This window comes from Enhydra lutris, unplaced genomic scaffold (genome assembly GCF_002288905.1).
Source record: "Enhydra lutris kenyoni isolate GAN:26980312 unplaced genomic scaffold, ASM228890v2 scaffoldscaffold12, whole genome shotgun sequence".
NCBI lineage: Eukaryota > Metazoa > Chordata > Mammalia > Carnivora > Mustelidae > Enhydra > Enhydra lutris.
In genome coordinates, this window is record NW_019154096.1 from 32,412,837 (window position 1) to 32,434,988 (window position 22,152).

A 22,152-nucleotide genomic window follows, 5' to 3' on the forward strand; every position below is an offset into this window, starting at 1 on the left:
AGGCCCCTTGGGGATCCCATGGGGTCCCACTGGGACCCTGGAGCTCCCCTGGGCCTGCCAGGGGCTCCCAACTGCAGCAAGGCCTGGAATTTCTCTCCTCACACAGCCAGCCGGCTGGCGGAGTGCGGGCTGCTCACGGCGCCTGGCAGGGACCCGTAAATTGAAAACATGATGTTTCCTGTCAGAGGCCAGCGCGGGGCTGGACTCGGTGTGGCCTTGGAAAGCTGGCCTCGCTCTCAGGAAGCCCTGCTCCCCGCAGCACTGCCACAAAAACAGTGGAAAAGTGAAACCTTTTCAAGTCTGTGTTTCCACTGTAAACAGGGGATGAAAGCTGGCCCCTCGCCTCCTGGCGCGGCTCAGCCGGTTCCCCGCCCTGCACCAGCCTGCCCAGTCTTCGGAAGCACCTCAGCTGCCCCCTCTGCCCCAGACAGCACCCCTCGGGTCAGAGAAGCCCCATGTGCCTCATCAGGAGGGCTTCCAGCTTTAGATCAAACGTCTGTCCTCAGTACGCATCTCCTGAGGTGAGGTGGACGAGGGGAAGACACGAGAGCACAGAGAGGGACAGGACTCACCCAAAGTCACACAGCAAAGTGAGGGCAGCCCCGGTCCTCTCTTTCCTGCCCGAGGTGGCTTTCCAGGGCCCATAGGCCATGGAGGGAGGCTCTGGTGGCTGGGCGTGTGTGTCTGTACCCAGCTGCTTCCTCCCGCATTGAGGCCTCCTTTGACTTTGTCCTGCAGATGGAGAGTTTTGCATGAGTAGCATTTAGTAGAGGTGACTTATCTCAACTCTCAGAATGTCCTTTTCTCCTTACTGTAAAAGTAATGCACACTTGTTATGGAACCTTCTGGAAGTCACATAAAAGTTGAAAGAGGAAAAATAAAAACTGTCCATAATCGTCCCAACCACTGGTCCTCCTGATCAACTTTCTGGTCACTTTATAATTTTCCTTCTCTTTAGGGCTTAGGTCATGAACGGGTTTCAGGGTGATTCAGTGTTCCTAGAAAACATGATTCTTCCTGGTCCCCTGGGAGGGGCCGAGAAGTATCACTCCCTTCACAGGTCTGTTTGAGCCCTGGCCTGGATGTGATGTGGCATCGGCGGGGGCATAGTGGGGAGAGGCCCCAACCCTGGAGTTCATGATGAAGGTGCCCTGGCCCAGACCCTGGGCTGGGGAACCCAAGCGGTTCTGATTTGCCACGTGACCGTGGGCCTGTCTGACCTGACTTCCTATCTGTGAAATGGGTGCATGGGCTCCACCAAGTCCTTATGGATAGTCAGCCTGCCACCGAGGCCCTGCTTGCCAGCGACCTACAGGCAGAGAGGCGTTCTTCGTAGGCCAATGCTGAGTGTCTTCTATATGCAGATGTTGGCACAACGGCTTGACAGGAAACCCCTGTTTCCAGCCCCGTTCTCCCCACAGTTGTGCCTCCCACTCTCCTGCCCCTTCTAACCCTCAAGATCCCCAGGCCCTCCTCCTTGCCAACCCCTCACCAGGTGGGGGCTGGAGCCCAGCTGGAGTCCCAGGAGGAGCCATCTCCGGCCCCCTCCATCCGCCAACGTCCTTGGTGGCCCTTAGACAGCTTTATGGAGGACGGATGGAGGCTGTCTCCCTCCTGGCAGGTTTATTTCTTCATTTTTCAAGCCTTGCTCTGATTTTTCCATGTTGGCTTCCCTGGTCCCCCCAGCCCTCCCCTCTACATGCTTCCCCTCCCTCCCCCTCCAATCTGTCAGCCCAGCCAGGAGAGAGGGCCACTGGCCTCCAAGGTGATTGAATTATTGGTGGGGGGGAGACAGGCCAGGGTTTTCTGCGTGAGTGCTTTTGGCTTCCTGCCCTTGGAGAGGGGCTGGAGGAGGGGTGCGTCTGGCGGCGACTGTAGGCCGTGGGTTTCCCAGACAGCCCTGCTTTCTCCCATCTGGGCCCAGATAAGTGCTGCCACTGGCCGAAGGCCACTGCCCCTGTGCCTGGCCCAGCCCAGCCCTGGCCTGCTCAGGTCTGTTTCACCTCCGACTGGGTGGGCAGGTCTCCATCCAGGCGAAGAGAGGAAAGAGAGGTGTGAGGACAGCCTCGAGCACTGATGCCCGTAGGAGGATCTCAGACATGTCTGCTCTCTGTGCTGCAGGCCCAGGACCCCGGAGGAGGACGAGGAGGAGGTTGAAACCTAGAAATCCTACTGTGTGCGCCAGGCACGTTCCCATACATGACTTCACGGCAACCTCCCCTCTCGATAGTAGTCACTCAAAGATAGGCAGTGACAGGTGTGAGCTCCTGGCCTTGTTTTTACAGCTGAGAAATGCACCTGATAGGAACTCCTCCCACTGACCTACAGACTCCTAGACGACCAGGAGCTCTTTCTGGGCCTTTCAGGTTCTCTAGAGAAAGCTGAAGTCTAGATGCTTAAAAGGTCCCCAATCAATGCTTGGTAAATGTCCTTCTGCTGAAGCCAGACCAGAGAGGTGAAGTCACTCACCCGAGGTCACACAGCTAGAAATGGAGCCTCGCATTGCCTGTCTCCAGCCCACCTCTCCTGGGCTAGGTGTGAGCAGGGAAGGCAGCCATTCTAACTGGCACTATCCGACCCACATGGCTGCTAGGGTGGGTTGGGAGCTTGGTGGCTCCAGGTCCCACCCCCTTCCCACTGGTGTCCGTGCCACGGCTGGTGAGTCCACACACATGCGCTCTCTCTCCAAGCTGCCTTCCCCCGGAGGAGGGGCTGAGAGGAGAAAGCCCCCTCCCCCGCTTGGCTCCGCACTCCGCTCATGGAAATGAAAAACACATTGGCTTCATTATCCCCGGACTGAATGAGCAGGGTTGCCATGGTGACAGCCATCTCAGGACCGCGAGGGGGCAGGGAAGGGGCTGGTGAGGCCATGGCAAGTGGGGACCGGGCAGCAGGTGATCAGGCATACCAGGCAGGCAGGCGCTAGGAGCAACTGCCCCTCAAGCCCCCCCGCCCCTGTGCCAGGCCTGGGGTTCTAGATCCCCACCCTCGGGCCGACAGAAGCAGTCAGGGCCCATCCTCCACTGGCTGGCCCCTGGGCAACCTGTACTCCGGTCTGGCCCTCTGCCCCTTCCTGGAGGATGGCTGGCACTGAAGGTGGGCCTCATGCCTCACACTGTCCCAGAGGTCAAGAAATGAGGGAAAAAATGGGAGGTGGGGGGGCCAGATGAAGGCAAGAAGCCCACTCCCCCCAACGACCTGTCCTGGAGCTCCACAGGCCTCTCCAGGGGTCAGGACAGAGGAAACGCATGAGGTTGCCGGGCTGGGCACACCCCCACACTGCTGTGTGACTGGGCTCATCCCTGTGTCCTGGTCCTCAAGCAGAACCCCCTAACAAGAGGTGGGGTCTTCAAATATACAACAGGAAAATAGGTGTGATGGGGATTGCGGGAAGGCCCCAGGAAGGTACCATTGCCGCCAGGCCTGAGCTGGGTGGTCCCTATGACCCTGACCCTGGCCAGAGCCAGGAACCCTGCTACCCATAGGCGTCCATTTCTTCCCAGGGACCATCTCCCCAGGGCTTGAGTCAGAGCAGCACCCCTAGGCAGGCCCTGGCTCTATCATCCCAGTGCTTAGGCTGGTCCAAAGGAGACTAATGGCACCCCCTTTCTCCTCTAGCCTCCCTGGTGATCTGGGAGCCCAAGCTGGCCCTCTGGAGTGGCCCCAAGTAGACATTGCAGCCTGTCTTAGAGCAGATCGTCTCAGCCGGTCCCTCCTGGTGACCCAGGGGCAATGGCCAAAGGCTCCTGCTCAGGAGTATTGAGTGCTCACAGAGAACTTTCCTTTCCAGCAACCCCAGTCAGAGGAATCCCACAATAACTCCAATTCCAATTTTACCCTTGCCCCTACGCCCAGCTTCAGACCGAGCCTCAGCGCCCGTCTTCTGGTCCAGCCCGCCTGGGCACATTTCCAGCTGTACTTAGTTCTGCTTCTGTTCGAGTCATTCTGTCCACCTGAACCACCTTCCCTCGCAGCCTGCACATCACCAGATCTGGCCTCCTGCTTCCTATTTTAGAAGAGGAAATCCATGCTGAGAGAGGACACATGACTTGTCCAAGGCCACGGAGAGTCAAGACAGTGTGGCCTTGGGGGGAGGAGGAGAGATGTCTCTTTCCCAAGAGACAGAATCTTCCGTTCCCCAGTGAGATGGGTCGGGGGATCCACATGGCCCTAGACCGAGAGCCTGGCAACTGTAGGGGCTGGGGACGGGCTCCCCACCAGAGCAGTTTTGGAGGGGAGGCCGAGAGCGCCAAGATCTTAGCTCCTTGACAGCTGTTCTTGGTGGAGAGGGGCCCAGAGGGAGAGCTCAGGGGCCGACCCCAGCCTTGCTGACCAGGCCTTAGTAAGCGGACACAGTCGTGGGGCCCCTCCCACCAGTGGGCTGTGTGCCTCCGAGGAGACAGGTGGTGAGCAGCCGCACTCGGCAGATGTGGTTGGGGTGTCCTTGGTACTGTTATCGCCTTGCCTTCTTGCCAAGTGGAGGTTGGTACCGAGGGGAAGGCAGCGCAGGCAGGAGAAACCCCAGCAACCCCACCAGGGCAGAGGAAATCCTGGGGTTCCCAGTCGGCCATCTGACACTCAGCTGCAGCCAGATCCCAGGGGCTCATTCTAAAATGCTGATTCCCCAGCCCACGCAGGGAGGCTGGGACAGAGCCCAGGAACCAATGCTTTTGCAGCTTCCCAAGCCCCAAACCCTGAGCGGTGCTTGCCTTGCTGCCTCCAGGGGCCTAGCCAATTTGCCTCAGGGTCTCAGGCCCCATGCCTTGAGCCTCTCTGCAGAGGTCCCCTCCCTGTGCTTCTGGTCCCAGGGTCATGTCTGCTTGCTGACATGCCGTACAGAGGGCAGGCCTGAAGCCAACCCTGGGGCCTTGTGCCTAGCCCTTCCCCCTCTTCCCTCTCATCCATCATCCACCCACCCCAAAGCCCACAGTCCCCATGGCATTTGTCCCCCACCATTGACCTCCTCTGACTCCGCGGCTGCGTGGCCCAGTCCCGCCTCCCAGATACCACCACGGCTACCGCCCAGCTCCCCTGCCCATCAGCTGAGGGCAGCCACTGGGCAAAGCTGTCATTTTCCCTGCCAGGAATTATAGGTTTAGTACTAAGGGAGTCTGAACTGGAGGAGGAGGAGCTGGGCCTCTCACCCCGATGCTAACCCCAAGAGACACCTCACGGAGAGGGTGGCCTGGTGTGGAGTGCTTTTGGGGCTGGATGGGGATTCCTATAGCCCCATGTCACCCCAGCTCTGGGCGTGCATGTGTGTGTGCATGTGTACGTGTGCGTGTGTGTGCATGTGCATGCATGTGAGTAAGTGTATATACATCTGTATGTGTGTGCGTGTGCACATGTGTGTGCATAGTCTCCTAAGACACATGGATTCTCATACTCATTGAATTTAATCCTCCCAAGTATCATATAAGCAAACCAAACCCATCTTCCAGCTAGAAAAGACACAGCTCAGGGCAGTGGACAAGCCTGGACCGCACAGGAGACTAGAGCAAAGTAAGATTAGGCCCACCCTGGCCCTCGGCTGCCCCCCTGTTCTCCCCCCCACAGGACAGCTCCTCCTTGCCCTGCACCGCTCATCCTCCCACCCTTGGGGATGGAGCTGCAGAAGTGACTGGGCCATCACAGACCTCCACAAAGGGCCCAAGTGTTGGGTCCCAGGGTCCAGTGGCATGGGCCAAGCCACTGTGCTGGCTGCTGGGGAAGGCTCTGCAGGGCAAGGTGGAAGAAAGAGGGAGGGCATGTGTCCCTCTTCTGCTCGGCCATCACAGTGCCCCCCGGAGCCGGGTCTGGAGTATGGCTGCCCTGGGTTAGGGTGTGCGGAAGCTGGAAGCGTCTTCCCGATGGTTCACCCACCCATGGGGTGACCCCAGCCAGAGCCAAACTTGGGCGCCCCATTATCCACTCTGGAGAGAACTGGAGTGAGTGTCTCTGTGTCAGGAATGGGGCCCAGGGGCCCGTAATGGGTTAGAAGATTGGAGGGAACACAGTGGAGCTCTGGAATCAGGTTGCCTATGCTGGGGTCTGAGCCCAAGTCACATAACATCTATGAGCCTTGAGACAAACCAAAAGCACTTAGTGCAGAATGATGGGGTAAACAGTGCATGTTCGATAAGTGTCAGCTAGGGTCCCCCTTCTCGGTTCTGTGGGTGCTAACGGGCCCTGCTTCTCACCACTTGACCAGTGAGGACTGTAGTGTGAGAGCTAGCATGCAGTGGGACCCGCAGGGAGGGACCACTTGTCCCTTCTGGGGGTTCCTCAGGCCCGGGATGGCTCAGGAGCCAGCATTTCTGATGAGCAGGACTGGGCCACAAGGTCGGCAGCCACTTCCCTCGGCTGAGCTGGCCCTCCCAACGGGGCCCATTTCAGGAGCAGGGAGCATGAGGGAGCCAAGGCTGGGGGAAGGCCTGCCTGTTCTTGGGAATTCACGGCATGTCTGCCTGTCACAAGTACCTCGATAGGGAAGATTTGTGGGTGAGATTTGCAATTCTGTTTTCTCTGAGGGTTATAAATCAGCTGCGTGCACACCCGGCTACAGCATGGGCCTGAGGCACACACACGCGCACACTCACACATGCACGCAGAAATGCAGTCCGGCTCCTGCCTGCCATTCCCTGGGATGGGAGAAGGAGCTCTCCAGGGAGCTGAGCTCTAGGAAGGGAAAATCACAGGTCCCCAATTACCGCCTAGCCTTATTTCCCAATCCCTGGGACATCCTGCCTCCCAGAATCATCCAGAATCAGGCACTCAAGACTGGGAGGCAGGATGTCCCAGTGGTTAGAGAAATAGCACATCACGTGGGTTACTAGTGTGAGCTCAAGAGTCTGCCTGGCTGGGTCCAGACCTTGCCCCTATGCCTTACTAGCCATGTTGCTTACAGGGCTCTGTGCCTCAGTTTCCACATCGGTGAATTGGAATGAATTATAGCATGTACTTTATGGGATGGCTGAGGAATAAAATAAGTTAATATGTGTAGAATACTTTAAATACAACAGCACATCGCATGAGCTCCGGCGGGCCTGGCTACTCGTCACCATCTTCATCGTCATTAGTTAAGAAATGTCTGTATTTTGGCATCAGACTCGGCTTTCAATCCCTGCTGTGTGAACATAGGCATGCTACTGAGCCCCCAGTCCCTCATCTACGAAAGGGACCATGACGCTCTATCTACTTCATGGGGCTGTTCTGGGCATAAGGGAGATGGAACTTAGGAAGGACATGATATCGGGCCCTCAGGCCACGTCTGCCCCCTGGTTCAGAGCCTCCAGGTGGCTCTCCTCCTCGGCCTGTCTTCCTGGGAAATGTGTAGAGGCCGGGGGAGGCTGAGGGGAGGGGAGCGAGGGGCTGAGTTCTGGAACCTCTGTCTCCTTTCTGCCAACAGGGGAGTCAGTCTCCAGCCGGGGCCACTCTCCTGTCCCTGCCCCAGGCATAAGAACAGGCTCAGGGGCTGGCAGGTGTGGCTACCAGCTCTGCTAATCTCTTAGTGGGTGGCCTTGGGCAGGTCACTTGACCCCTCAGTCTCCTCCAGGAGGAGTAGCTGTGTCTGCTTCGCCGGACAAGTAGAGGACAGGTTAAATGAGATGATGTGTGTGGAGCATTTAGCACAAGCCCTGGCAGCCGGCTAAGTGCTCTACTACAACGGCAGGGCCCCTGTCCACCTCTTCTCCTTCCTCCCACCGGCCCACCACTCCCACCCACATGTGGTGCACCGACGGTGTCTTCTCTGGCCAGGTGTTTAAATGGTCCTTTCTGGGAAGATGGGCCCCCAAATGCAGGAGGTACTGAGGACCCCCTTGAGGGGCCCTAGGTAGAAGGAGATGAGCTCAGAAATGTGGACCTGCTCTCTTCCAATACAGTTCCCCCATGCCAGCCGCACGAGGCCAAAGCGTGCCCAACAGGAGGCTCGGCCTTGCTGGGCCCTTGGCCGTCCGTCCACCCCAGAGCCGTCACTGCTCCCTCGGGGTCCTCAGGTGCTGTCACATACAGGCTCGTATCCAAGCTGTTTCTGGCATTTTTTACCAGCTCCGTCCTAAAGCCCTAGGAAGCGGTGATCTGAGTATGAGTAGCTGTGTGCACAAGGGTAGGGGGACGAGAAGGGGACGGGGGTCCACTGTTTGCCCCTCCCCCCCACCCCCCCAGCTCGTGGCCCAGGAGAGCAGGACGGTAAGGCCTTGGCCGTGGGTAATTGTTGGGAGCATCCCAGGCCAAGCCTTCGTCTCCTGGCAGAACTTTGGAGGCTGGACTTCTCTGTTGCCAGGGAAACCAGTGTGTTCCCTGGAAAAGGAAACCACAGTGCTTTGGCTGTTAAGAACCCCCTCTCCCCCCTCCCAAAAATAAGTTCCCTCCAAAACTGATTCCCCAGAAACTATTGAGTCGGCGGCGTCCCACCTCCTCCCTGAGCCTGCTGAAATGATAGAAAATGAAATCTGCCCCTGACCTTGTGCTTTTCACCTCTTTTTTAAACATTCCACTGTAGCACAAGGCCATGTTTTGTTTTTTCTTATTTATCTTCCTCCCATGCCAGCTGGGGCTCAGAGTCCTTCTCTCCTCTTGTTGACTGGAGCCAGAAGGGGAAGGACTTCCACATTTTTTTTTTTTTTTTGTCCAGCTGTCAGCAGAAATAAAACAAGCAGGTTTATATTTGGAAAGCAGAGGGTCTCAGCCACCAGATTGCTATGTCCGGGATAGGTCACAGCCTTCGTGTCCCCTCACGGCTGGAAATTTGATCTGCAGATTTGGGGTGGAGGGGGGGGTGGTTTGCAGCCGGCCTGGCTTTCCTCACATTGACTTTTAAATGGCATTGGAGGGTCATAGGTGGTTCCTCAGCGGCTGACAGCTTGGGGCCCAGGGGCCCAGGCCAAGATGGTTCTTCTTAGAAAAGAGTCCTCTGGGAGGACCTAGAGTGGTCAGGCTTGGGCAAGGTCTGGAGAGCCCGCATTTCCCTCCCATCCATCTTCCGACCCTGTGCAGGGAGGCAGGGGGCCCTCACCCAGCTGCACCAGCAAGGCACCTGGGTCTCTGAGAGTCTCGAGATTATCTAAGGAGTGGGGTCTGGACTCCCGGCCAGACCACAGTGACCCTGTGCATCATCTTAGTAGGAGACAAAGCCAACACAGGGAAGGAGGGAAAGAGAAAGGTGGCCAGTGTTCACTTTCAAGAGCCCCGAATGCTTTGGGGGATACGGTAGAGAAGGGAAAGGATGTGAGGGGACCTTGCTCCAAATCCCAGACACCCCCTGCCCCTCTTGGGCCTGGGTCTCCCCCTCTGAACAACTGCCTCAGACCCGCTTCCTCCCAACGCCCACTCGGGCCTGCCCCCCACCCCGTCCCCGCTCTCAGGGCCTCTTTGTTTTGGTGATCTGAGCAGTTAATTTTCCTCCTAGAAGTGACTCTCTGTTCCGTAAGTAATTTTAAACAAATTCTGTTCCTGCCCGTGCGCTTCCGTGGGGTGGGAGAGAATAGCGGGAGCCGGCCGGGTTTTCCACCGTCCTCTCCTTGACCACAGAGGGTCTGCAGGCAGGACTTGGCGGGCGGGGGCCTCTAGAGCCCCGGGCAACGAGGGCACAGCACTGTGTCCCCGAGATCAGCATCAAGGGACCCAAGACCCAGCCCCGGGTCAAGCATGTGGGTCCCGAGGAGCCATTTTGATGTGTCCTGTCCTCTTCGGCCCCACGCTGGATTTTCAACAGGTCTTTCGTGGTGACTCCTGAAACCCTCTGTCAGATCTCGCTATTAGCATGAGGCTCTAAGAGTGTAGAGTAAACTAATGAATTACAGCATGATTACCCAGCACATAATTAACTTTGTAATTAATATGCAACTGGCACTTAAGCTAAAACACTGCTTATAGAGACGTACGGCGATAGTAAATCACAGGTCAGAAATAGCACTTTGGAATTTTCAAAAGAATGAGCGTAAGCAGGGAATCACTTAAGGCAGCAGGGCGAGTTAATTAAAAAGCAGATGAATTGTGAGCGTCCTGCTTCATCTCAGTACCCTGTCCCTTAAGAAGGACCCGGATGCCACCCTTCCAGACTGGCCAGGGTCTGGTCGGAAAGAGACCGCCGAGCATGCAGTTGTTTTTCCAAAATAAGACAGGCCTTCCTGGCCCCTTCCTAGTAACCAGCCCCCCACCACCACCTTAGCCCTCTGCCCAGTCCCACTGCCCCTGCTGGGAGCCACACCCCTGGCCCTTGGGATCTGGCTCTACCTCTCCTCCTCCAGAGAGTTTGTGGGAATGCCGCCAGCCCAGCCCTGAGTCTTCCCCAGGCCGGCCCCCGTAGTGGGTGCTCCCAGGAGGTGGATTGGTATAGCTCATGGGCCTTTGCCTGGATTCTGAGTTTCTAGAATGCAGAGATGTCATCTCACTTTTTTTTTTTTTTTTTAATCCTTTCTTCCCTCAACCTCCTGACAGAGCATTAAAGCTAGAGAATGCCTTAGAAACAATCTCACCCACCCCCTTTCACCAAGGCCAGACAGTCCAAGGGCTGAATGTTGTGGTCACACAGTGTGGCATTGGGCCCATGCCTGGCGGGAATCCCTCCCCTGTCCTCTGTTCTAGCTCTGCATCAGGCTGGGGAGGCCTTTGAAGTATATCAAACCCAGGTTCCCATCCCAGGAATTCCACTGTCCTGCTGTATGACCTTAGGCAAGTTACATAACCTCTCCGGGCCTCCGTTTCCCCATCTGTGAAGTCTGAGCAATGATGCTCAACTGCTTGGGTCAGTGTGAGGATTAAGTGAAGTAATGTGTGTGAAAGGCCAGGTGCACGCCCAGTGCCCTTGGTGACCCTCAGGAGTTTAGGGGTGCTTGGTGACATCTCCATCAGCCCCATCCTTCAGGGGCTGAGAAAACAGGCCCAGAGAGGCCGACTGTGTGTCCGAGGCACTGCATGTGCGCTGGCATGCTTGGGACCCCCCCCCCGGGCCAGGAGCCCCCTGAGAACAGACCTCTTGCCCGCCTGGCCCACTTCAGGCTGGGCACAGCTGAGCAAGTTAGCAGAGAACAACACCTGGGGACAACTGACCTGCAGGCCTCTTCCGGGGCCACCTGGGGCCGGCCCCTCTGCAAAGCCCCAGGATGGTGCAGAGGGAGCCTGGCTTAGGGGACGGATGCTGGGCTTCGAGGCCTGACAGGCGCAGCTTCAGATCCCAACTCTGCCATTTTGTCAGCGGTGGCGAGTTCCTTCACCGTTTCCCGTCGCCCTTTTCCCGTCTGTAGATGGCGCTCGTCCCTGTTCTTCGGTTATATCGTTACAATGATAATGCACACGAGACGCCCAGTGTGCTGCCTGACGCACAGCGGATACTTAATTTTGTTCTCATTATCATCCACAACTACCAACAGAGGCTTCTGAGTGGCTGCCGGAGGGCTCCCCACCCCCACGGCCTCACAGGTTCTCTGAACTCTGGCCTTCTTGGCCACCTTGGCCTGTGTCCTCCCTTAGCAGTTCTTGGCTTGGGTGGGGCAGGGGAGGAGCCCGTCTCTGCCTCAGACAGCTCATGTGACCTTCCACTCTGGCCTTTGCCCTGGCCTGGGCAGCTCTCCCAACCCGGGCCAGCCCCCGCCACCCCCCGCCCGGGGCAGGCTCCAGGTTGGTTGGGTGTATCCCGTTGGCCGTGACACCGGATTCAGAATCCAGGGCCCCAGTCCTCAGGGGCGGTGGCTTTCATATCTTGCCACAGGTGCCCTGTGGCTTCTCTTCCCACAGACACTTCAGCTTCTGGTCCCCCTCCCTCAGCCCTCCAGCCCGCCTGTCTTCCTGTCTCTTCCCTTCCTGCTGCCTGGTCTCTACCCTGTAGCCACCCTCCCTTAGGTCAGTATTTCTTAAAGCCAGTTCCTGGGAAATCTAGTTCTATGGAATTTTCAGATGTGTTTAGTGAAAAAAAGTGGTTTGTGATCTAGTAACTTTGGGAAAAACCCAGTTCTTCAAGGCGCTGGCAGGGAAGAGTGCCTTCATGAACTCCTGGAGAGGGCAGAATACACAGCTTGCCTCCAACTAATCAGACCAGAGAATCCTTTGTTTAGGGAGGATCTCAAGGGCTTGGTTTCTGAGGAACCAACCCCAGGCAGCCTCATCCCCGGTGTGCAGGGCTCCGCCCCTTTTTGCCCAGAATAGGCAGTTTTCCCTCTGGCTACCCTTCCTCCATCCGTGACACTGCCCACCTGGACAGACTTCTCATGGGTGTCCAGGCTGCTGTCCTCTCATGGGAGGAACAGAGCTCAAATCACATGTTGTGAAGGGCCAACCTGACCGACCTTCCATCTGGAACTTTCCACGACTTGCCTTTGCCACTTGGACAGAGCCCTTCAGCTCTTCAACCTGGCGTTCTGATGGGTGGGCGTAGGGTTACCTCAGCCGCCTGTGTCCTCAGAGGCCCCTTCTTGAGCCCACGGGGTGGTTCCCAGGGTTGCCTGTGTGAGAGGAAGCGGGGTGGGGGAACAGCCCCTCACCACCCCCTCTTCCAGAGCACAGCCCCTTTTGTTGTAAAAACTGAACTTGTGCCTAAAATGTTACTGCAACTAGATTTAAAAACTGGGTTTGTTTTTTTTTTAATACGCTTTAAAAAAAAAAAAAGGTTTAAGATCTTTAGTGTCTAGGGCGGTGCCATTTATCCCCCCAACCCCCGCCAAGCAAGCACGGGCTCCTCTCTGGCCCTGGTTTCCTCCTGCCTGTGATGGACGATAAAGTCCACCTGGGCCTTGTGTAGCGCCAACACTCATGTGCTCGGGCTTCCTATTCCCCAGCTCAGTGAACTAAGCAGGCTCTGTTATTACTGCTTCCGTTTTACAGACCAGGAGCCTGAGGCACACAGAGGATAGCGCTTTGCCCCAGGTCCAGAAGCTAGCAAGCGGCAGAGCCAGAATTTGAACCCAGGCAGCCTGGTGATCTTGACCGCTGAGCTCTACTGCATGTGTAAGATGAAGGGCTGTGGGGCCAAAGGAGGTCCCAACGCCGGTGCTCTGTGAACTGTCGAGTGCCTTGAATGACCAGCGTGCGTGGCAACACGCGGCTTCAGAACCCCTGGTGTGAATTTTGTTTCTTAGCTGACATTCAGGAAACATGTCTTCAGGTTGCCTGTGGGATGCCTGGTTTGTGCCCGGAAGTCTCCAGGGATGAGAGCCCCCTCCTCCCTGCCCTTCCTCCCTGCCTCCTCCCAGCCCCTGAGTAGCCTCCCACGCAGCAACTCCCTGAGTACAGACCAGATGACAGGCACCAGACCCAGCCAACTCAGTCCCTGCGCTCTGGGCCTTCCAGAGCCAGAGGACGGGCACCCTTGAAGGGTCAGTGTGCCAGCCTTAACCCAGCTGGGATGCTGAGAATCTCTGCATGAGGCTTGGGGACCTCTCGGTCATTCTGCAGGGAAGCCACAGGTGCTGGCAGCGGGAGAAGAGCCTCAGCTCCCCCGGCAAGCCCCGGAGTGAGGCATCCGTGCCCCAGGGAGCACAGACATGGGGAGGGGCAGAGAGAGAGTTGAGTTCGGGGCAACTAGGGCTCCTGAGGCCTGGATGGGTGTGAGCCCTGGCCCCATCTCTGACCCAGAGTGGGGTCTTCAAGGCTCTGCTTCAACTCCACCCCACCCCTACCCCTGCCATGGGCCTCCAATTCTTCATCTATAAATGTTAGGATAGGCCTGAGCAGATGTGAGGATCCCTTCTGGATCTAAGGCAGGAAGACTATTGGGTTGTTGTTGTTGTTTTTTAAATCATCTACCATGTTTAGTGCAAATAATTATCTGCTTTCTGATTCTTTTGTTTCCATCTCTTTTGTTTCCGTCCTTAACTTTTTATTTCTTGAGAAGTTTAAGAAAAAAAAAAAATCTGACCATTCGTAGCAACTAGCTAAAGGAGAAGGCACATACAGTAAACACAGAAGCCCAGGCTTGGGAGGAACTACCGTCCTGGGTCAGCCACACTTCCCTGTGTGACTGAATAGAAATTACCCACCCCTTCTGAGCCTTAATTTTCTCATCTGCAAAGTGGTTCACAAGCTGCTGTGACAGCAGCTATGGTATGGGTTACTTGAAACTTGGCTCACCTGAGCGGTCCTTTTGTGGCCTCTCAGCTGAGAAAGAGCCTAGCTCTGACTTCCAGCGTAGGGGAAAGAGTACAAAGTCAGACGTTGAGAAGTCTGAGTGCAGATTTCTGCTCATGCCTCGAGGGGGTGGTGACTCCAGGCTAAGCCCTCCCTTGCTGGGCCTCTCTCTGTTCACACCCTTTTCAAAGGTGGGGCTGCCCTGAGGTTGTCTCCTCCTGTGTCGGTGCCAGGTGGGTTGAGAAAGGCTGGGCAGAAGGGTGTGTGGAAATAAATAAAATCTTTAAAAAAAAAAAAAAAAAGAAGAAGAAGAAGTGTGTGTGGAGGAATGGCTGGCCATGTCTGGGTTCAATGGGAAGAGAATGGTGGCTGATCAGCCGTGCCTGCCGTGGGTATGGGAGGTAGGGGAGACGTCTCACCTGGCCACCCCTGGCTCCATCCCCAACTTTATCCCACCCCCTGTCCTCCAGGGGTCCTCAGAGAACTGTCCCCATGCTTCCCCATCCGAGCCTTCAGAATTGCCGGCAAGAGCCCCGAGACAGAGCCAGGTGAAGGCCACTGCCTGAGCACCACTGTCCTGAGGCAATCCTATGTTCCAGGCCCGGCGTGGGGCAGCACAGGCACGACTCCCTGTCTCTGCACCGTCCTCAGCACTCCTCAGGCACCTTCGTCACACAGTTGGGGCAGTTGGGGCCGGGGAGGAAGCGTCTAGTTGAGGAAGGCTGGCCGCGTCCCCATGGAAAGCATGATGGAGAGTGTAGTTGACCAAGGTCTCCAGTGCTGTCACTGCTCACTTCTCAGTAGCGGGACCTTGAGCTGGCCGGTGGATCTCCCTGAGCGCCGGTGTTCCCTTCTGTCGTACCGTCCTGATGACTGGAACAGCTAGGCAGGTGTGGGATTGGGAAGCACAGGGTGGGGTGAGGCAGAGACTCTAACGTCCGCGCGTGCAAGCAAGCTCGGGACTTGTTCGGGTTCTCCTCCCACTCTGAGGAAGCACACGGCAGAGGCAGCACGGCCCTGGGGATGCGAGAAAACCCAGTGACCTTGTCCAGGATCGAATCGGGCCTTCCTTGGCCGTTTGGGGAAAGAAGCTGTGAGAGCAAGTTCAGTGTGAGGTCATGGAGTTGGGCAGGGCCGGGAGGGGGCAGGCAGGAGGGTCGGGGCGTCATCACATGGCCCGGAGGGATGAGGCACACCCAAGTGCAGCTGGGACCAGGCTGGCACTCTTGTGGGGGCAGTACTGACACATGTTCTCGCAAGGAAGTTATCCCGCCCTCTGGATTAGCATGTGGGTTCCAGAATAGGCTGTCCGACGGCTCTGCAGGGCCAGCCCTCAGGAAGCCCCCACTCTGAATGGCAAGGGTACGTCGTATTGTCCCATTACCCCCCATTGACGGTGGGTGTTCCTCCAGACCAGGGGCGGGTGCTCCGAGATGGGGTCACGGAGAGAAGTGGGCCCACCCTTCCAGGAGCCTCGAGTACCAAGTCAAAGCCTCTGCCCCAGGCAGCCAGGAGGCTGGAGCCTTGTCGCGTCTTGGCAGGGGGGCACTCCCTGAGTGGAGGAGGGAGGAACTGGATGGGGAAGGGCTGTTGTCCAAATCAGAATTTCCCTTCAACTCCTCAGCCCCGGGGTGCAGGAGGGTTGCCCCTTCCGGGTTGACAGTTGAGAACCCCCGGCTCAGGGAGTTAAAGTGGCCTCCCCCAGCCTCTCAGCTGGGAAGGTCTGACTGTCAGGATTCACCCCCGTTCTGGGGAGCCTCACCCTGTGTGAGGCCTCCTCCCAGGGCAAGGGCCAGCTCCAGCTGCTGGGCCAAGAATGGGGAACAGCTGGTCCTGGTCAGCTGCCTGGCGTTGCCTCTTCCCTCCCTCTCCCTTCCCATCTCCTGTCCCTCTGCCCTTCCCTGACTTCCCTGCACTGGGACACAGAGTCACTCTCCTCTGACTGGCTTTGCTCCATCCTGCTCCCTTTCTCTGCCACCAAGCAGTGTGCCCAGTGCAGGCCACTGAGGAGTGGAGGAGCCATGTGCTGTGTGGCCGCAGGCCACCCCTGCACCTCTCTGAGCTTCTGCTCCTTTACCTCTGAGACGAGGAGCGTCGTCAGATTAGATCAGTGCTTCTGTAGCCTCCGTCACTTTCATTCCATCTACACTATGTTTAAAGTGTTTCTTTAACACACTTAGGTCTGCCATTGCTTCCCAATTTCACCTCATCCTAAATAATTATATCCACCGGCTCACCAGTCATCATTGTTCTAGTCCAAACACTTCACTGTGGAAATGCACAAGTTGGGCCCACAGACCACCTAACATCCTCCCTCTTCCACCAAATGTACAGGCATCAGCCTTCGGGAAGCTTAGACTGGGTTAATGGGAGGCTCTCCGAGGCCAAAGTTCCTCTGATTGGGGCCCGGTCATTGGATATTCAGCTCTTGCCACACTGTGGGTCACATGTATGCCCAGCGCTGACCATCCATCCACCTGTCTGTCCATCCATCCGTCCAATGAGCTTTGCTGAGCACCTGCTGCATACCAGGCCCTGGGCTAGGCTCTGGGAACCTATAACTGGAAAACAGCCCAGCTGATGGGGGAGACAGATACAGAGACATACCCCTGGTCTGGTGTCACCAAGGTGGTGTGTGAGCAGGACACCGGGGGTGCAGGAATGGAAGTGAGTGGCTGTGCCAGAGGAAACCAGCAAAGAGGGTCATGGTTGTCCCAGGCCTTGATAGATGAAGGAGATCAGGAATTCTGGGCTTTGGGACAGAGGCAAAGACACAGGGGTATGATCTTCAGAGCATGGTCCAGGATGCAGGGAGTAACCCCATGCGGAGGACACGGGACGGGGCTGAAGTAGTGAGAGGTGGCGGCCAGGCCAGGGAGGGCCTTGGCTGACACCATTATAGGCAAGGTTGGCGGGTCACTTGACATCTGTCCCATGACATCTGTCCGGGCCCATGACATCTGTCCCTCTTGGGAATCTGAATGCTGGTAAAGGGGCTAGACCTCCAGCATCCCCTGGACCTCCAGGCTCTCTCTCCCACCAGGCTGAGCAGTGGGTAGGTCCCAAACTCGCTGGCCCTGGCCATGTCTTGGAACGCAGCCTCTGCTCTGCAGGCTGTAGGTAAGCCCTCCACCCCCCTACCACCACCTCCACCCCGCTGCCGCCCCTGCTGCCAGCACTGCTCGCCCCGGGGAATCTGAGCTGCAGATGTGCGTGGTGATTGAATCATTTCTGCACACCGCTGCTCACACAGCTCCCCTGGGGACCCTGCCACTTGCCTGTGCAAGCTGTTGGGAGATGTGCATGCTCGAGTGCATCTGTGCCAGCCCTTGAATGTGTGTGTGTTCCTGCACGTGAGTGTGCAAAAAGTGCCTCTGGATGTGAGCGTGCGCACACGTCCACAGATGCCTCTTTCTGGGTACATGCGAGCTGAGTACCAGTTAACTTATTGGCCTCAAGCGTGAAAAATAAAAAATAAAACCTCCTGATGTTGGTATAGCTGATGTGGGCCCACCGCCCTAAGGAGCTGCCTCTAGCTCCAGCACCCCACATTTCCGCAGGACAGCTAAGAGCACCCTGCTCCCCGTTTCCAGGGAAGAGCCTGCCAAGGGCCATGATGCTGTCAGGGGGAGCCAGCCAGGTGGGCGCTAGTCCCACTCGACCCTTGTCTCCCTCTGTGCCCCCCTCTCTCCATCTCTGCCCCCGTCCCTGTCCTGCCGTGAAGGGCATGGGACCAGGTGGTCCCTGGGATCCTTCTGGTTCTCCACATTCTCGCTCAGAGCAGCCCTCTGCGTGGAAGGGCAGCTTTCTCTAAAAACGGCTTCTGTGCGAGGTTCCACCAAGAGTCGGCTCAGCCTGCTAGGCAGTGAGGCGTGTGGAACAGGAGCTTGGCCCTTCCAGACTTCCTGGGGCAGAAGACCACACCGACTCAGAGGTCACTAGCAGAGAGCACATATGTGTGGCGTGAAGCCAAGCTGAGCCTCGGGGGTGAGGAGGCGTGCATGTGCAAACTTAGGGTTCCCCGGACCAGGGGCTCTCCCTTACAGTTTTCGGGGCTGCCTTGGGACAAGCTTTGCAGTTTCAAGTCCAGCATTCTACACTTGGCTGAGAGAGAGTGTTCCAAAGAGCTAGAGCTCCTGACACAGGAATCCTAAGATGTTGGAGTTTGAAAGGCCTTGTTTTCCACACAGGGAAACTGAGGCCTGGAGAAAGGTATCACAGCACAGTCCCCCCAGACTCCTTAGGCTGCTCCGACCAGGAAGAGGGGTCAGAGGCTAGAGTGGGTCGGGGGCTTGATTGCTTAAACCCACTCCCCATTCAGAGACAGGCAGGCGGCCGGGAAGGGCTGAGGCCCTGGGTGCACACAGAGCCAGGCCGTCAGCCGTCTCCAGCTGGGAGGGAGCCCGGCCACCGTGGGCACCGGAGCTGCAGCCACGGAGGATTTGTAGCTACTTGTAAAAGGCTTAAAGAAGCCCGAGGTCTGAGGAGGGAAGCAACAGCCAGGCCAAGCAACGCTCCCGCGGCGGAGAGCGACCTCTGCTGGCTGCCGGGCTTGCGCCGCGTCCCTGCACTGCCAACTTGCAGGAGACCCGTGGCCCCGGGAGGGCGGGGGGCGGGCCTTTAAAGTGGATGAGTTTGGACAATTTGGACGGAACAAGAAGACCCCTCTTTGGGCCCAACACAGCCCTTGAGTGGGGACTTCCAGGAAGAAAAACACATGAATGGTTAGAAAGGCAGAGGGTCTGAATCTCAGCTCAACCCCTTCCTGGCCGTGTGACCCCGGGCAAGTTGCTGCCCTTCTGTGAGCCTTTTAGGATTCAGTAAATTAGCAATGCACGGGACCTGGCCTGCTGCCTAAACAAGGCAGGTACGGGACACATGGAGGATTCCAGACTGCCCCACAATGAGCTACCTCTCCTAACTCCTTCAGCCCACCGTTCCCCTCTCCGCACCCAGCACCCTAGCCTTCCAGGCCTTCACCCTTTTTCTGTGTGGCCTGGAACCGCCAGCCTCATCCATTCCTGCTGTTAATAACCAAAATTTCCCACTGATCTCGGCAGTTTAAGAATGTCACCTCACCTGTGTCTCCATCAGCTGGACGTTTTGTTCTTCTGTAGATTAAGACATATAGGACATACAGTTGTCCCCGTGATCTGTGATACCTTTCCTTCTTTCCTGCTCGCTTCCTTGCCAGTGTTCCAGGCCCAGACCAGGGGGTACTGAGCAGACAGGAACAGCCTCTGGCTGCCTAGGTAGGTCTGGCCTCCTGATGCCTGCTTAGGGCTTCCCTGGGTGGGCCGAGGGCCCCCTCAGTCTCCAGAAACGATCTGTCAGCCATTCAACAAGCATTTATCAAGGCCCCACTAGGGCTCTGACCCTAGATGAAAATGCTGTGTCCATCCTGGGAAAAGTCTACGTAGAGATAGAGTCTTGTGAGGCCGCCTAATCCCCACTCACCATCCTGCTCTACAAATGGGGAATCCGAGGCCTAGGAAGCCAGAGAAGTTTACTCAAAACCCTCTGTTTGGGGCCCGCAGGTCCTCACTGGAGAAGGAGGGCCCTAAAGAGAGAGCCCCACAGAGCTGGTTTCCAGCCCTCTGGGTACTTAGCTTCATCAACAGCGCCCCCTGCTGGCCAACTGGGCACCATGGTTTGTCCCTGACTCCAGGAGCCCTGGAGCAGTGAGCTCAGGCTGGGACTCTAGACAAGTAAACTCAGGAGAAATGCAGCCCCTGCCTGGGGATCCTCCAGGAGCAGCAAGGGGAGCAACACTCTTCTCCCATGACAACTGCCTACCACATCGCAGCAATCTCCAGTGGCGACCCCCAGCCCCTCCCCCACTAGCGGCACCAAAGTCTGGGTTGTAATGGGAAAGCCCGGATTCTAGAGCTGGCTGCTGCTAAAACCTCTGAGCCTCACTTTCCTCATTTGTAAAATGGGGATATAGTAACAGTGTCTGTCCACGCCCAGTGCCTGGACCAGCGCCTGACTTACAGCAGGAGCTTGACAAACAGTCACCTACTGGGTCACGTGGAGTGAATACTGGCTTGTTAATCTCTCCATGGCTTGTAGATCTGGCAGAGGACCCAGCACTGTATAGATATTGAAAAGTATTTACTGGGTGAGTGGGAAGCATGCATAGGTGGGCACGTGGAGACTAGAGGTGTTTGGATGGATGCGAGGATAGGAGGCTGGATAGACAGAAGGACAGACAGGCATTTAGGTGAATAAACGGTGGATGGAGAGGTTGGTAACCTGGGGGTATAAACGTGTGATCGGTGGGGTGTATGGAGGGGTGTTGGAGGGTAGAAAAAAGTGAATGTGGAGCACTCCCCCTCCTTTTCCCTTTTTGTGGGAGAGCTCTCAGGTTGAGGGAACCCAGAAAGCATTTCTCAAAAGTGCAAATGCCCAAATGACCCAGAAACTCCACTTCTAAGAATAGGCTCTCCAGATTAATTCACATGTGGATGATGTGGCCGGTATAAAAGGTGATCTCGCAGGCCCGTCTGCACTATGGATTTGGGGACAGCTCCAGGCTTCATCACTCGGTCTGGAGCACGAGCCCTCTGAGCAGAAGGACCTCAGCCAAGGCCTCTGACCTTGGGGCAGTGCCTGGCAGGGGTGGACATTCAGAATTTGGTTGGGTAAGTGATTCATCCGTGCCTAGGAATACTGGGCCGCTATTAAAAACTGAAAAGGCTCTTTATAGGACACCTGGGGGACTCAGTCGGTTAAGCGTCTACCTTCAGTTCAAGTCATGATCCCAGGTTCTTGGGATCGAGTCCCCACATCAGGGTCCCTGCTCAGTGGGGAGCCTGCTTCTCCCTCTGCCTGCCCCTCTCTCTCTCTCTCTCTCTCTCTCTCTGACAAATAAATAAATAAATAATTTTTTTAAAAAGGCTCTTTGTATCTTGATGTGGAATAAACATTGAGATACGATTCAGAGGAGAAAAGCAAGGTCCAAGTAGTGTGTATTAGAATGTTATCATTTTATGTGTTTTCTTTTTAAGGGGTGGCAGGGAATAGTACCCATATATCTTTGCTTCTCTGAGCCCCTCAGGAGACTGGTGACCCTGGTCCTACCAGGAAGGCCATCTGGGGGCTTGGGGACAGAGCCAGAACATCACTGGACTTTGATTTTTGAACCATACATTCCTTTCTTTCTTTTTTTTTTAAGATTTTTTTTATTTATTTGACAGATGGGGATCACAAGTAGGCAGAGAGAGAGGAGGAAGCAGGCTCCCCGCTGAGCAGAGAGCCCGATGCGGGGCTCGATCCCAGGACTCTGAGATCATGACCCGAGCCGAAGGCAGAGGCTTTAACCCACTGAGCCACCCAGGCGCCCCATGAGCTGCCTTTTCAATAAAAATGGAACGATAGGAAGGGCTTGGAAGGAGCTGTGTGGTAAAGCGCTCCTTGGAAGTACAGCCAGGCCTTTCTTCCCAAGGTTGGGCCCCAGCATGTTCTGCTGGAAGTTCCCTCAGCAGGGGGGCTCGCGCAGGGGGCAGAGTCAGGACGTGGAAGCAGACAGGCTCCTACAGGTCCTGGGGACTTGGGTGATCTCAGATCTCAGACCTTCATTTCCTCATCTATAAAATGGAGATGATTCTAGTCTTACAGAAGAGTAAAAGGAGAGGATGCGGGGCCCCAGCATGCAGGAGGTGTCTGGTAAATGGGACCTTTGGTGACACCGCAGGAGCTGAGGGGACTTCCGGGGGACGGTGCCACAGGAGCTGAGGGGACTTCTGGGGGACAGAGCCACAGGAGATCGAAGAAGGCCGAGGGCCAGGGGCCTCTGTCCAGCACCCTGTGTCTGTCACTTGAAATGCCCACTGGGTTGTGGGAAAGCAAACCCAGTGGCCATGGGCAGATTTCTGCATTGGCCCAAAGACCTGGGCCACTGAGTACTGGGTAGACTCTCTCTCTCTCCAGCTCTCTCTCTCTCTCTCTCTCTTTTCCCATCTCTGCCATTGCCATTGTGGCCTCTCTGGGAGGCCCAGGGACTTTCTGGAGTGAGGGGGCTTCCTCCACCTAGCTTACCCTGCCGGAAGAAAGTCACATTCATGTTGGAGTTCCCGAGGCCCACAGCTATTCAGGAAGTGAGCCTGGTGG

General features: G+C 56.5%; 1 protein-coding gene across 1 annotated transcript in view; it reads left to right on the forward strand.

The window, feature by feature from the left end:
• LOC111144720 (zinc finger MIZ-type containing 1) overlaps positions 1–22,152 on the forward strand; it is a 263,603-nt gene that overhangs the window by 131,898 nt on the left and 109,553 nt on the right.